At 37.1% G+C, this 15,748-nt stretch overlaps 1 non-coding gene across 1 annotated transcript; it reads right to left on the minus strand.

The window, feature by feature from the left end:
* Nucleotides 1–14,641: 14,641 nt before the first annotated feature.
* Nucleotides 14,642–14,748, minus strand: LOC127099713 (small nucleolar RNA R71). Its single transcript, XR_007794189.1, has one exon. It is a non-coding gene; the product is annotated as a small nucleolar RNA R71 (small nucleolar RNA).
* Between the last annotated feature and the right edge of the window lie 1,000 nt (nucleotides 14,749–15,748).

A 15,748-nucleotide genomic window follows, 5' to 3' on the forward strand; every position in this document is an offset into this window, starting at 1 on the left:
GGAAAATTGAGATACATGGGAAACATATATGATGATTAGGAGCTTTGTGGACCATTGTCATGCTTTTTATCATCTTCATCTAGCCATTGCATTGGGCTTAGGAGCCTCCTAAGAGCATTGGAGCACATGATCACTTGTACTTCAAAACAAAGAGTTAGTGACATATTTTTGTGCTTTTGGTTAGTAATCAAATAAGAAAAGAAATAATATACAATACAACCATGCTTGGTTATCTCAAAACACTCAAACAAATCCCACCCCTTGGGTTAAGGAGCCAAACATGCTATGATCCTTGAGGCAATGCACTTATGCAATAACATGATGCCATGAAGGATCTTAGGGTCAAAATTAGGGTCTTACAGTAGGCAACAAGATGGATTTGCTTTGAGGTCAAATTTAAGCAACTCAGTACGTGTACCTCAAAATTCAATTCATTATATCTCTCAATATATTTGGTATTGGACAAAATTGAGGCCAAATTCGAGTTCCTGAGCTTTTTCTCTTTAAAATAGTGTCCTTACTTTTCATTTTCTTCATGGTTGAGGGTGGACCAGTCCGGTGTGGTCCACCGAAGAAGATGACCGGAACTAGGGCTCTGGTGGTGTGCTGGCATTGTCCAAACGACCTGATCATGAAGCCTCGTTCTAATATTGATCATCCATTTTAACTACCATTGCTACATGCGTGTTGACTAGGATGTTTGGTGGATAGCGTGTGTGGGCCATCAGATCTGCCATCTCAATTAATGAGGGAGATCTGATGGCCCTCGCTTTTCTATTTTCTTTTTTATTTCTGATTTTACTTTTAATCCATTTATTTTGTTTAGTTCATAAAAAATTCATTTTTAATCCAAAAAATATGCGACTTTCACCAAAAATCTTTAAATATTTTCCTCTTCCATATTTTGAATTAAAATCTTTTTTTGGATTAATTTTGATATATTTCATGAATTAATTGATTTCTGACTTTTCAAAAATTTGAATTTTTTTGTCTTAGGTCCTTTGACCTTGTTTGACCTAGGATAAATCCGTTGGCCATTTATTTGGTGATTTGAGGGGATTTGAGGTTTTGTCCATTTAAAAATGCATTTTAATTCATTTTAAAAATTATTTTCATTTGTTTAAATGTTTAAAAATTATGTTGAGCCATTTTTATGGTCTTGTGATGTTTGACTTTCTATTTGCCCTTGGTCATGGTTGATTTGAATTTTGTTTAATCAATACCATTGGATTTAGGGGATTGATGAAATGTACATTTCATCTCTCAAAATGAATGGATAATATTGATCAGATGAAATTCCTCCTATGATCAATTTGGGTCTCTATTTTCCCCTTCCCTCTTCATCTTCATCCTTATTCTTTCCGAATCCTTCATTGACCAATGATTTCTCTAATGTCTAAATGCTAGTCGATTCGTCGATGACCTTAGGTCAAATGAATCATAATGAGTATGACTGAGATAGGTCTTCCTTTTTTGTGTGTGTGGTATGTTTTAGGAGTTTGGTCCTTTGTATCAAATCTCTAACATGCATTAACACCTATATTTTATTGTCCGACCTCAGATAGTTGTGAATTCTACATAAGTCTAATTACGATTTCTTAACATATAGCTAAATTTGTCCCTCAAGGCATAACATTGTAGTAAGTGAGATTGTAAGTCTCCCATTCTTCATGGTATTGTGTGGCAACATTCTCTATACTAAAGGACATGGACAATGCCACTATCTGAGACTAAGCTATCCTTGATTGTGCTTTCATGTGATGCAGGACCTTGAGTGCCCTTGATTCATCTGTTACTTTGAATTTGTGCTTAATTATTATATTGTTATTATTGTCTATGTCTGATGATTGTTCTCAGTTGATCAAGGAATATTTCATCTGATACATTGGAAGATATTGAAGACTGCTAGCTATTGGAGTGCTTGCTCGGATATTATGGCTATCTTTATTTGAGGCCTTGATCTTCATATGGTGTTGGGATATTGCTTTGTTTGTTGCTTGTTGCTTGTTGGTTGTCAAAGTCTAAAGGAAAATGGGTTTCTATATGACATTCTTGTCTGTTGGATTGCATCCCATTGGTCGAACCTTTTCAATTATTAACTTTTAATTTTTGTCTAGGATAATCCCTTCATCTCTTCCCACTTCTTTAATTTCAAAATCTCTCCCTCTTTTCAAAAACCTTCTTTGCTTGTGATTTCAAACTTAGACATGTTTTAATGATTAGAAACTTTGGCCTTATGCCATTGAGTTTTAAAACTTTTTCTTAAATCAATCTTGTAAACAAACTTAACCATATTGACTTTAATTTACAAAATAAAAAAAGAACTAACAACCCCATTCAAATCTTTGGCCTTTTGTGCCTTTGTGTTTGTGAAAATTTTTTTCTTAATATTAATTCACCAACTTCTTTGAAATTTTTTACCACGAACTACGGGGTTTTGATCCCTCATTTTTATGTTGGTATGTAGGCATAAGACAGAAGGTTTTGTCAAACACAAAAATATAATCAAATGAATTCTTTTCTCATCCCCTCACTCTATATTTTATCAAACATCATTTAGACCAAATTACTTGCACATAAAAAAGGGCTCCCTAGGACACTTTGGGTGCTAACACCTTCCCTCTATGTAACCAACCCTCTTACCAGTAATCTCTGATATTTTACTAGTTTTGATTTGAAAACTTCTTATCTTTGGGTTTTGTTCGTACTTTTCCCGTTTCCTTAGGAAACAATAAAAGCACCATGGCGACTCTGGTTTTATTGACATTAAGTTTATCCATAACTTGATGGTCATGATTTTACCTCTACAAGGGGAAAAGACCTCACTAAGATCATTTGGAACTACGGTTTTCGTGGTCGAAGGAGCGACCTTTGAAGGGGGTTTCTTGGCTTGGACTTTCTTTTTTCGTGCCAGAGTAGGTGGAGTCGTCGGTGGCACCTTCGATGTTGGTAAGATGTGTGAATGCACACTTCCATTAAAATCTTCATTGTCGACCAAAGGCACCTCTTCAGGAACCTGAGTCATAGGATCAATAAGAGGGTGACAGAATTGTTAAATACAAATCCTCATGAAACACTGACACTAAGTACCTTCGGCTTCAGAGTCGATGGAACCCTTTGCCTTTTGGAAGGTTTTCTAAGGGTTGGTTCAATTGTTGGAACCCTTTTTTAATCCTAATAGCAAAGAAAATGAGTGGTTAATTTGGCCCTCTAAAGAAAGGAAAGATGAAAGAACAGTGGTTACCTTTTTTGTAGTGACTTCTGTTAGTGTAAGACCTAGAGGCCAATACCTTTAGTACTTGTATCGAATTATTTATTAATAATAAAAGGCTTTTTCTTTATTATGTTTGTTTAATAAAGTCCCTATAATAGCTAGTCCTTTTAATGTATCAAGTGTGACTTAATCATGAGATCCCATTAAACATTAGGACACTATTATTAAAGTATCCGTAGTCGAGCTTTGTTCTAAAGTGGGATAACATTAAAGCATTAAGATTATTATGTATATAAACTGGTGATCACATCTCATGGATCATGGATAAGGAGTTATCAAGTCTTAAACATAGGTATGAATATTAAGAGTAATATTTATACTCGATTGACCCGCTATGAGAATACTATATAGAATGTTATCCAAAGTGTCATATTCTCATGGTGATAGTGGTGTATACCACCCTTCGACCTGAAACCACTATGGACCCTAGATGTAGAGTCGAGTGCCTTATTATTGACCAAACATTATCCGTAACTGGTTGACCATAAGGACAATTGATGGGTACTCCACGAAGCATGCTGAGGGACATGAGTGACCTAGATGGAATTTGCCCATCATGCATAACAGGATAAATATCTAAGGGCCCAATACTAAACTAGACAAGGATGACGTGGTTTATGCCTTGTGTTCAATATAGACATAAGGGCAAAAGGGTGATTGTACACATAAGTATTATCACAAAAATATTTGTCAGATCACATGACATTTTCGTGTCTTGGGTAGCAGTGATGTGTTGCTAGTTACCGCTCACTGTTTATTATGTTAAATATGCGATTTAATATAATTAATATTGTCGCGAGAACCTACAGGGTCACACACAAAAGGATGAATTGATGAGAGATAGAGTAAATAAGGAACACCGTAAGGTACAATGCACTTAAGTCAATTGTATAACATCGTAAGGTACAGTGCACTTAAGTAGAATATGAAATATGGTAAGGTACCATGTGCTTAAGTGATTTTGGTATATCATAAGATATGGGCCACACACACTTAAATGGGCTTTTTAGCTTACAGCCCACACAAGTGGTTCTATAAATAGAACCCTTGTATAGAAGCATTTGTGCATATGAAATTTCATTTCTCTCTCTCTCTCTCTGTCTCTCTCTCTCTCACTCAAAGCCTTCATTCATAGTAGCTAGCACTGAGATTGAAGGAATCCGCTCGTGTAGACTGAATAGAGGCGTTGTCACCATTCAACGTTCGTGATCACTCCTTAGATCTGCATCAAAGGTTTCAATCGCCACAAGAGGTAAAGATTCTATCACTGATCATGCCCATTCGTAAGGATCACTAAAGGAGAAATTTTTAATTTCCATTGCGTTTTGGATCGCTATTCTCCTACAGTGGTATCAGAGCCACTTACAAAACCATGCATCCGATAGCTGTTTATTTTCTGTATTTTCTGTATTAATATGATTAAAAGACAGAATGAATCAAAGAATAAATGAGTAATTAAATTTGGAATCATTTGTGTACGATTTGGATGATTGATGTTGACTATGCTTCAGAATTTGATGTTAGTATGGTGAAGCAACGCTACATCGATCATCCATAGGTTACACAATTGAGATCGATCAAGTTATATATATGATATAAGTAATTCTGATGCAAAATACGGTATATATGATATATTGTTTTTGTTTCGTTCATTCCAACACTTAATGGTTGTTTTCCTTTGAGCGATCAATGGTCATTTGCTTCTTGATCCGACATTAGTATGGTGAAGCAATGACGTATTGATCAATCATACTGAACTAACAATCAAGGTGTGTTTGAATGTATGAAATTGTTGCATTAGGATTCATGACGGTACAAGGGTTGTGCTGTCAAAGAGTTATGCGATTAGGGTTGTGATTGCGCAAGAGTTGTGCTTTAAATTATCAAGTGTTGATGCAAAAAACAACATCGACTTCAAATGAATTGTTCATTAAAATTTTGCATCGGGGCGCTGCCCTTGCAACCCCGTAGCGGAACCCCCGACTAACTCTGCGTAGTGTGATCGGTCGCCGAAATTTAATTTGGTTTATTTAATTAACTGAATTTAAATTAATAGTAATAATGTTTATTATTATTATTATTGTCTTTTGGTGATCGATTATGGCCTTAGTTTTCCTTTATTTTGTTTTGGGATTTTAAAATACGACCTACGTGTCGTGCCTCTCTTTTAATCTCTTAATGTAACTTCTTTTCTCATCTCACTCCCTCGTACGTAAAACAAGTTTCTTTTATGTAATGTAATGTTATGAAGAAAGAGAAGAATACAATATCAAAGGAGGACAACCTTGAAAATCTTGCTTGGAGAAGCTTAGATCGTTATTAGGTTAGCTTAGGTTCTCTCATTGGCTTGGGAGAACAATTGCGCTAGGGGCCGTAACTGTTTCATTTTGTATGTATGTTGATGCATGTGAATGTATGTTAATGCATGTGAGAGACGACTTATATGATAAATAAGCCGGTGAGATCAGGATAATTGCAAATTCCCTCAAATTAAATATTAAGTTTATGCTTTCCATGTTTTAGCACTCATCAAGACTAGTATCGAATAATGTAGGTTTCGCCTACGCGAGGTGCGTATTCTATATTAGTAAGGTGCGATGGGATAATTGTAATATCCAATTGCTAAAAAAATGGGTCAAATTAACTAAACAAATTATAATAAGATTATATATGTTTAGAAGCAAGAGTTGGAAATGATCCATGTGATGGATTGGAATAAGGAGTTATTCACCCAACTAAAATATTCGAGAGTTATATTAGATACAATTGGAAGGAGTTCCTACCTAAATAAATTAGTTTTGTGTAATCCGCCTACGTGGACTTAAAACAAAGTGAAATGTGGATCTCGACGCACTAGAAAATCTTCCAACGGGATTTTCCGAATCAAATGGTGAGGGTCATCTGTTTTGAGTAAAATAGTGGGAGAATATTTAATTAAAGGCCTAATTAAATATGTTATTGATACTTATATTTTCATTATTTTCATGTGGATTAACATGACAACAAACACCTCTAACAACATTTTGCGATCAATCCTTGATAAGGAAAAATTGTCTAGGACAAATTTTCTAGATTGGCACCAAAATCTGAGGATTATCCTCAAACATGATAGAAAGCTGTATGTCTTGGAGAAACCTGTTCCTGAAGAGGAACCTCCTAGTTCTGCACCTAAGGCAGAAAGAGATGCTTATAAGAGCATTTCGATGATGCCAATGAAATTGCTTGCCTCATGCCTGCTACCATGAACTCAGAGTTGCAAAAGCAACATGAGAACACGGCAGCATTCGATATGATCGAACACCTGAAGATGCTCTATCAAAAACAGGCAAGGCACAAAAGGTTTGAAGTTTCAAAAGCCCTTTTTCAAGGAAAGTTAGCTGAGGGAGCCCCTATAGGTCCCCATGTGCTCAAGATGTTTGGGTATGTGGAGAACCTTGAGAGGTTGGGTTTTCCCTTCGGAACGGAACTTGCGACTGATTTGATCTTGCAATCATTTCCAGATAGATTCAGTCAATTTATCCTTAATTTCAATATGAATGATATGGAAAAATCTCTTCTTGAACTGCTAGCCATGTTAAGAATTGTTGAGCAGAATCTCAAGTCAAAAGGGAAGTCCATTCTGATGATCGAAAATGGAAAGAGACAGAACAAAATACCCCCCAAGCAGGGTGACAAATGGAAAGGCAAGGAAGTTTCCAAACCCAAACCCATTGCTCCTGCTTTGAAGCCTAGTGGCGGCATAAGAAAGATAGGCACCTGCTTCCATTGCGGTAAGACCGGACACTGGAAGAGAAACTGCCCAAAGTACTTGGAAGATAAAAAGAATTGAGTAGAGACTTCAACTTCAGGTAATTTTGTTATTGAAATTAATTTATCTACTTCTGGATCATGGGTATTAGATACTGGATGAGGTTCTCGCATTCGTACCAATGTGCAGGGGCTAAAAAGGAGTAAAGATTTGGCAAAAGATGAAGTTGACCTACGAGTTGGCAATGGAGAAAAGGTTGTTGCTTTAGCCGTAGAAACTTATGTATTGACTTTACCTAGTGGTTTAATAATTCAGTTAAAGAACTGTTATTACGTACCTGCAATTAGCAGGAATATTATTTTCGCTTCTTGTTTGGACAAGTTTGGTTTTTCATTTATAATAAAGAACAATTATTGCTCCATTTATTTGAATGATATATTCTATTCTACTGCACAAATAAGCAATGGACTATATGTCCTTGATCTTGAAATGCTTATTTATAACATTAATACTAAAAGGATGAAACGTAATGAGTTAAATCCAACTTACCTTTGGCATTGTCGATTAGGCCATATAAATTAGAAACACATTTCCAAACTCCATAAAGATGAACTCTTTGACTCTTTTGATTATGAATCATATGAGACATGCAGATCTTATTTAACTGGAAAGATGACAAAGTCTCCATTCACAGGAAAAGGTGAAAGAGCTAATGATATTTTTCCCTCATACATACTGATGTATGTGGACCATTGAACTTACCAGTCAGAGGAGGTTTTCAATACTTCATCACATTTATTGATGATTTCAGTAGATATGGTTATGGGTATTTAATGAAACACAAATATGAGTCCTTTGAAAAGATCAAGGAATTCAAGAATGAAGTACAAAACCAAATAGGTAAGAATATTAAAACTCTTCGATCAGATCGAGGTGGTCAGTATTTAAGCCTAGAGTTTGATGACCATTTCAAAAAGTGTGGGATTCTATCCCAACTTACTCCTCCTGAAACACCCCATTGGAACAGTGTATCTGAGAGAAGAAATCGAACCTTGTTAGACATGGTCCGATCCATGATGAGTCACGCCGATCTTCCAAACTCCTTTTGGGGACATGCACTATTGACAGCAGCTTACACACTTCACTGTGTTCCATCCAAAAAGGTTGAGAAGACACCATATGAGATATGGAGTGGTAAGAAACCACATATGTCTTACATGATGATTTGGGGTTGCGAAGTTTATGTGAAACGACAAATTTCAACTAAGCTTGAGCCCAAATCTGAAAAATGGTTATTTGTGGGGTATCCTAAAGAGACAAGAGGGTATTACTTCTACAATCCTTCTGAGGGCAAAGTGTTTGTCGCTCGAACTGTATTTTTCCTAGAAAAGGATTTTATTTCCAAAGGAATCAGTGGGAGGAAAGTAGAGCTTGAAGAATTTCAAGAATCACAAAGCATTGATACACCTATGGAGGAATTAGAATAGGAAACACAAGTAGTTGTGGAAGAGCAGCCTACTCAAGTAGAACAAGACCAGCGTAGGTCAAGCAGGATACGTCACCTACCTGAGAGATATGGATATCTCATAACTGATCAAGGTGATGTATTACTCATGGATCAATATGAGCCTGTTTCCTACCAAGAGGCCATAACTGGTCCCGAGTCTGAGAAGTGGCTAGAAGCCATGAAATCTGAAATGGATTCCATGTACCCAAACAAGGTTTGGACCTTGGTAGATCCTCCTGTAGGAGTTAACCCTATAGGATGCAAGTGGGTCTTCAAAAATAAGACTGACATGGGTGGTAAGGTACATAACTATAAGGCAAGACTGGTTGCAAAATGATATAAACAAATTCATGGGGTTGACTATGATGAAACCTTTTCACCAGTTGCAATACTTAAATTTGTTCGGATTTTACTTGCTATCGCTGCATATCATGATTTTGAAATATGGCATATGGATGTCAAAATTGCTTTCCTTAATGGGAATATTCTTGAGGATGTGTACATGACACAGCCTGAAGAATTTGACATACCAGAAGAAGCCCAAAAGATATGTAAGTTACAAAGATCAATTAATGGATTGAAGCAAGCTTCCAGAAGTTGGAATCTTCGTTTTGATGAAATAGTAAAACAATATGGATTCATCAAGAATGAAGATGAGCCTTGTGTCTACAAGAAGGTTAGTGGGAGCATGATCATCTTCCTGGTATTATATGTAGATGACATATTACTCATTGGAAACGATATCCCTACCCTGCAACAAGTAAAATCTTGGTTGGGTAAGTTCTTTTCTATAAAGGACCTAGGTGAAGCAGCCTATATATTAGGAATCAGGATCTATAGACAAAGTGTTGAGACGCTTTAATATGCATGATTCGAAGAAAGGATTCATACCTATGCAAAATGGCATGTGTCTATCAAAAACACAATCCCCTTCAACTAAGGAAGAAAGGGATCGCATGAATAAGATTGCATATGCATTTGCAATAGGATCTATCATGTATCCCATGTTATGTACTTGACCAGATGTCTCGTATGCTTTAAGTGCAACGAGTAGGTACCAATCTGATCCTGATGGTGCTCATTGGGTAGCTATCAAGAATATCCTTAAGTATTTGAGAAGGACTAAGGACTCATTCATGATATATGTAGGTCAGGAAGAGCTTGATGTAATTGGATACACCGATGCTAGCTTTCATACAGATAAGGATGACTTTAGATCGCAATCTGGTTACTTGTTTTGCTTAAACGGTGGCGCTGTGAGATAGAAAAGTTCAAAGCAAGATACAATTGCTGATTCTACAACTGAGGCCGAGTATATTGCTGCCTCAAGTGCAGCAAAGGAAGTTGTTTGGATCAAAAAGTTAATTAGTGAACTTGGTATAGTTCCTAGCATTATGGATCCCATTGATCTCTATTGTGATAAGAATGGTGCTATCGCACAAGCTAAGGAGCCTAGATCTCACCAACGATCCAAACACATACATAGGCTTTATCACCTCATTCGAGAGATAATAGATAGAGGAGATGTGAAAATATGCAGAGTACCTACACTTGACAATATTGCTGACCCACTGACAAAGCCTCTTGCGCAGCAGAAGCATGATGGCCATACTAGATCTATGAGCATTAGGGATATACCTGATTGGCTCTAGTGCTAGTGGGAGATTATTGGTGTAAGCCCTAGAGGCCAATACTTTTGGTACTTGTATCGAATTATTTATTAATAATAAAAGGATTTTTCTTTATTATGTTTGTTTAATAAAGTCCCTAGAATAGCTAGTCCGTTTAATGTATCAAGTGTGACTTAATCACGAGATCCCATTAAACATTGGTACATTATTCTTAAAGTATCCGTAGTCGAGCTTTGTTGTAAAGTGGGATAAAATTAAAGCATTAAGACTATTATGTATATAGACTAATGATCACATCTCATGGATCAAGGATAAGGAGTTGTCAAGTCTTCAACATAGGTATGAATATTAAGAGTAATATTTATACTAGATTGACCCGCTATGAGAATACTATATAGAATGTTATGCAAAGTGTCATAATTTATTCTCACGGTGATAGTGGTGTATACCACCCTTCGACCTAAAACCACTATGGACCCTAGATGTAGAGTCGAGTGCCTTATTGCTGATCAAACATTGTCCGAGACAGTTGTTGCGTACTCCATGAAGCATGTTGAGGCACATGCGTGACCTAGATGGAATTTTCCCATCCTGTCTAACAATATAAATGTCTAAGGGCCCAATATTGAACTGGACAAGGATGACACGGTCTATGCCTTGTGTTCAATATAGACATAAGGGCAAAAGGGTAATTGTACACATAAGCATTATCACAAAAGGGTTTATCAGATCACATGACATTTTCGTGTCTTGGGTAGTAGTGATGTGTTGCTAGATATCGCTCACTATTTATTATTTTAAATACGTGATTTAATATAATTACCAATGTCTTGAGAACCTACAGGGTCACACACAAAAGGACGGATTGATGAGAGATAGAGTAACTAAGGAACACCATAAGATACATTGCACTTAAGTGAATTTTAGAACATCGTAAGGTATGGTGCACTTAAGTAGAATAAGAAATATGGTAAGGTACCACGTGCTTAAGTGATTTTGGTATATCATAAGATATGGGCCACATACACTTAAGTGGGCTTTTTAGCTTACAACCCACACAAGTGGTTCTACAAATAGAACCCATACGCAGAAGCATTTGTGCATATGAAATTTTGTTTCTCTCTCTCTCTCTCTCTCACTCACTCAAAGCCTTCATTCGTAGCAAATAGCACTGAGATTGAAGGAATACATTCGTGTGGACTGAGTAGAGGTGTTGTCACCATTCAAAGTTTGTGATCACTCCTTAGATCTGCATCAAAGGTTTCAATCGCCACAAGAGGTAACGATTCAATCACTGATCATGCCCATTCGTAAGGATCACTAAAGGAGAAATTTTTAATTTCCGCTGTGTTTTGGATCGCTATTCTCCTACAACTTCGTCAGTGCTTGTAATTTGGATTGTTGTGACGAGAGCATCAGTAGCCGGTGGTAGAGGCATCATTTCTCCAGTGAGAGTGGAAAAGGAATCAATCATATGTTGAAGAAAAAGATCACCATAAAAAGCTCGACGCTGGTAGTCGGCCCATCAGTCGTCGAAGTCGGCGATTGTCAAAAAAGATTGTTGGAACTTAAACACGGGTAGTTCAAGGCGTTGAGTGGACTTTTGGAAATGCAGGCAAGCTTTATGGTCATCCGCGTTTAATGATCGACCAGACCATACGATGGTAGTCAAATGTGACACCAAAGGTTTTGATAACATTTAACTAAGGCCTAATTGGCGAGCCACCAAGTTGGGTTGGTAACTCATGAGGCCATACTGTAAGACCTCAATTTTGACCATGAGATCCCTCATGCAATTGCATCATATGCATTAGCATTGGGATCATACCTTGGCATCCTCCTTATCCCTCTCTCATTGGGTTTGTTTTAGGAGAGATCACCAAGCACTATGTGACTATATCATACTTGTATATTATCATTTTACTAACCAAAATACCAAAAAATGTCATTTCATTTGCCTAACTTTTTGTAGCTAGGGCATGATCCTCATTGATCTATCAAGTCCATATCAAGGGTTTGAGACCCTCACGACTAAAAGCACGACCATGGATTGACCCACAAAGGTTTCAAAGCATCATATATTAGTCTCAATAATCTCTACATGTTATATTGACCAAGTTTTCTGATAACATGAAATAATATCACATTTTTGGACTCGATTTAATTAAATTATATTATTATTTGTTTCGATTTATTTCATTTTATTCGATATTACTTGGTATTTTTCCTTTTATTTGTCTCAGGTAATTTATTTGAAGCATAAGTGAAAAAGGGAGAAAAAGGGGTGAAAAAAATAATGAAAAGCAAAATCCACAAAAGCCCAGCCCAAAAGCCAGGAGCGTTGCACCTGTGACGACCGCCACACAAGGTGTGACGAGCGTCACGCCTTACTACCTTGTGTTACGAGCGTAGCACATGGTGTGACGCCCGTACCACCCCTCTCCTATATTTTAGGCTCCAGAAGCGCAACAGAGGCACGTTGAAGCCTATTGTTACGCTTGACCCTTGGAACGTGAAGACTATTTTACGGAAAGGACTTTTAGAAACCGTTACAAAGCATACTAATATAAATAGTTGCTTTTAGCCAACCCTGAAGCCCCCGTCCCTTTCCGCCGTGCAAGCATATTTTACAGCATTGTTTCTTTTCTGCAGCTTTCTACTTTTATTTGCAATTTTTATTTCCTTTTCCAGTCAATCTTTTAAGCACTAAATTAATTTTTCACACAATAGTTTCTACACCGGAAACTATTGTCTATCTTTTACTAGATCTAACCTTACGTTAGATCCTAGAATTTTATTCCTTCGCTTTTATTTTCCTGTCCGATTGAAGAATTCAAGAACAAATCCAACCGGTATGTGGTGGAGTGTTCAAGATTGCTATTAATTATTCAGGTTCTTTAATTTATTGTTTTAATTTATATATGCCCTGCATTACTGTTTATTTATATTGTTTTCCTGATATGGTTTTATTTAAGCATGATAACTGTTTAGACCTGTTTAGCATGTCCGGCTAATTAATTTAGATATCGGTATGTAAAGTAAGCGGAATGAAGGAATCGAAACTAAGTTGGTTTAATTTCATTTAAAAATAAAGTCGCTCTTTTTATGGTCTCAATTTACAGCATTAATCCCAAAGTTTTTGTACGAGAGTAAAAGACATAAAGAAGTTAAAAGCAATGAGCGAAAGTTTGAGTTTTTAACTGGACAGTGTAAATTGGACATTAATTCTGAATCAGGGCGAAAGCAATTTTTAGAGTTAATTAAATTCTAATCTTTTTCAAAAAGTATTTTTAAAGGTTAAATGTGAGGACGAGAGTTAAGCATTTAAGTTTAATTATATAATCTAAGTCAACAGAGCGAGAGTTTGAGACAAGGGTGTTTAAACGGTTATTATTTTTATAAAAATAGTTTCTATAGATTCTATTGTTTTCAAAAAGTGATTTTGGACTTAACTAATAAGTGACAGCTACGTTAATTTAAAGTCATGGTCTATTCAACAGAGCGAGAGTTTGAGAAAAGGCTTTTAATCAATAGTGTCTACTGAAAAGATTTATTTTAAAACCAAGAAACCAACGAAGATTTGATTCCCTAATTACGACGAGCTACATACCGATATCCGCTTAATTGATATTTAATTTAGATCTAATTTCAGTTTTACTTTTCCCCCGAACAATCAAAGTATCATCCGCCTTAGCTTTACGAAGTAACCTTAGAAAACGGTATATTGATTCATAAGTCCCTGTGGGATCGATATCTTTTAAAACTACGCGATAGAACTGTGCACTTGCAGTTAGTACCCCATTCGACTCATAAAGTCGCGATCAAGTTTTTGGTGCCGTTGCCGGGGACTTTTATTTAGTCGATATCGTAACTCTTCTGTTACGCTGTAGAGACTAAGGCAATTTTTATTTTTATTTCTTCTTCTTTCGTTGATTTGTATGCCACACACTCGCTCACAAGGCGAGCCGTTTTACTTACGAATCAACGACATTGAACTATATCTCCGAGTCTTACGACGAATTCGGGAATATCGTGCTGCAAACAATCTCCCTCCTATCGAAGTGCCCGACCTCAAAAATCTTCTTCCTTCACCGATACCCGAGATGGCAGAACCAGCTCGTGCTCTTCGAGATTACGCCGCTCCATCGCAAGATGAGCCGCATTCGAGTATTGCTCCACCCGCAATCGAAGCAAACAACTTCAAACTTAAGCCTTCGCTGCTACAGGCAGTGCAACAGAATCAATTCTCTGGAAATCCTACCGAGGATCCAAACCTTCATTTATCCGTATTTGTCCAATACGCTGATACTGTTAAAGCTAATGGTGTCACTTCAGAGGCAATTCGACTTCGTCTTTTTCCTTTCTCGTTAAGAGATAAAGCTAGAAGATGGCTTCAGTCTCTTCCTTCCAACTCAGTCACCACATGGAACGAGTTGAAGAAAGTCTTTCTTGCCCGATATTTTCCTCCAAGCAAAACAGCTATGTTGAGAGCCCAGATAAATGGATTTAAACAGAAAGATAACGAGTCTCTTTTCGAAGCATGGGAAAGATACAAAGACATGATGAGACTTTGTCCACACCATGGTTTAGAGGACTGGTTAGTAATTCATACCTTTTATAATGGACTCTTGTACAACACAAGGTTAACAATAGACGCCGCCGTAGGTGGTGCGCTTATGGATAAACCTTATGCCGATGCTTATCAACTTATCGAAAGCATGGCCCAAAACCATTATCAGTGGGGAAGCGACCGAACAATGGTAGAAAAACCTCAAACGAAAAGTGGCATGTACGAGATAAGTAGCCTTGATCATGTGAATGCAAAAGTGGAAGCCCTTGCCCAGAAAATTGAAAGTTTGAATGTATCACCTCCAGCCACCGTGGTTGCCGCAACTCAGAATTGCGAAGTCTGTGGAATCCAAGGTCACACCCCTGCAGATTGTCAACTCCTAACAGGAATCCAAGCAAAGCAAGTGAATTATGCTCAAGGAAATCCCTACTCGCATACCTATAACTCTAACTGGAAGAACCATCCTAATTTTTCATATAAGAGTAATAATGCTTTATACGCACCAGGACAAGCTCCCAATCAAGCCCCAGCTATACCTCCGGGATATCAAAAGCCGATCCCATCTACACCTAACAATAACGTTCCTAGGAAATCCAACTTGGAAATCATGATGGAGAACTTCATAGCTTCTCAACAGCAAACCAATAAAGATTTCTTAAACCAGAATGTACACACTAGTGAATAAATTAAACAACTAGCAAGTAAAGTAGATGCCCTGGCTACCCATAACAAAATGCTGGAAACACAAATCTCACAAGTAGGTCAACAACAAGCGCCTACTGCTGCCCCAACAGGTACATTTCTTGGACAGCCCCAACCTAACCCGAAAAGCCACGCTCATGCAATCATATTAAGAAGTGGAACGGAAGTAGAAGGACCGTCTGATCCAAGGATGGAAAACCAAAACTCTAAAAAGTCAACTGAGGAAGAAATTAAACCTAAGGAAAAGGAAGAGAGTAATAAGGAAACCGTAGAAAAGAAAGAACCTTATGTACCTCCACCACCTTATAAACCACCT

Source organism: Lathyrus oleraceus, chromosome 6, assembly GCF_024323335.1.
Source record: "Lathyrus oleraceus cultivar Zhongwan6 chromosome 6, CAAS_Psat_ZW6_1.0, whole genome shotgun sequence".
NCBI lineage: Eukaryota > Viridiplantae > Streptophyta > Magnoliopsida > Fabales > Fabaceae > Lathyrus > Lathyrus oleraceus.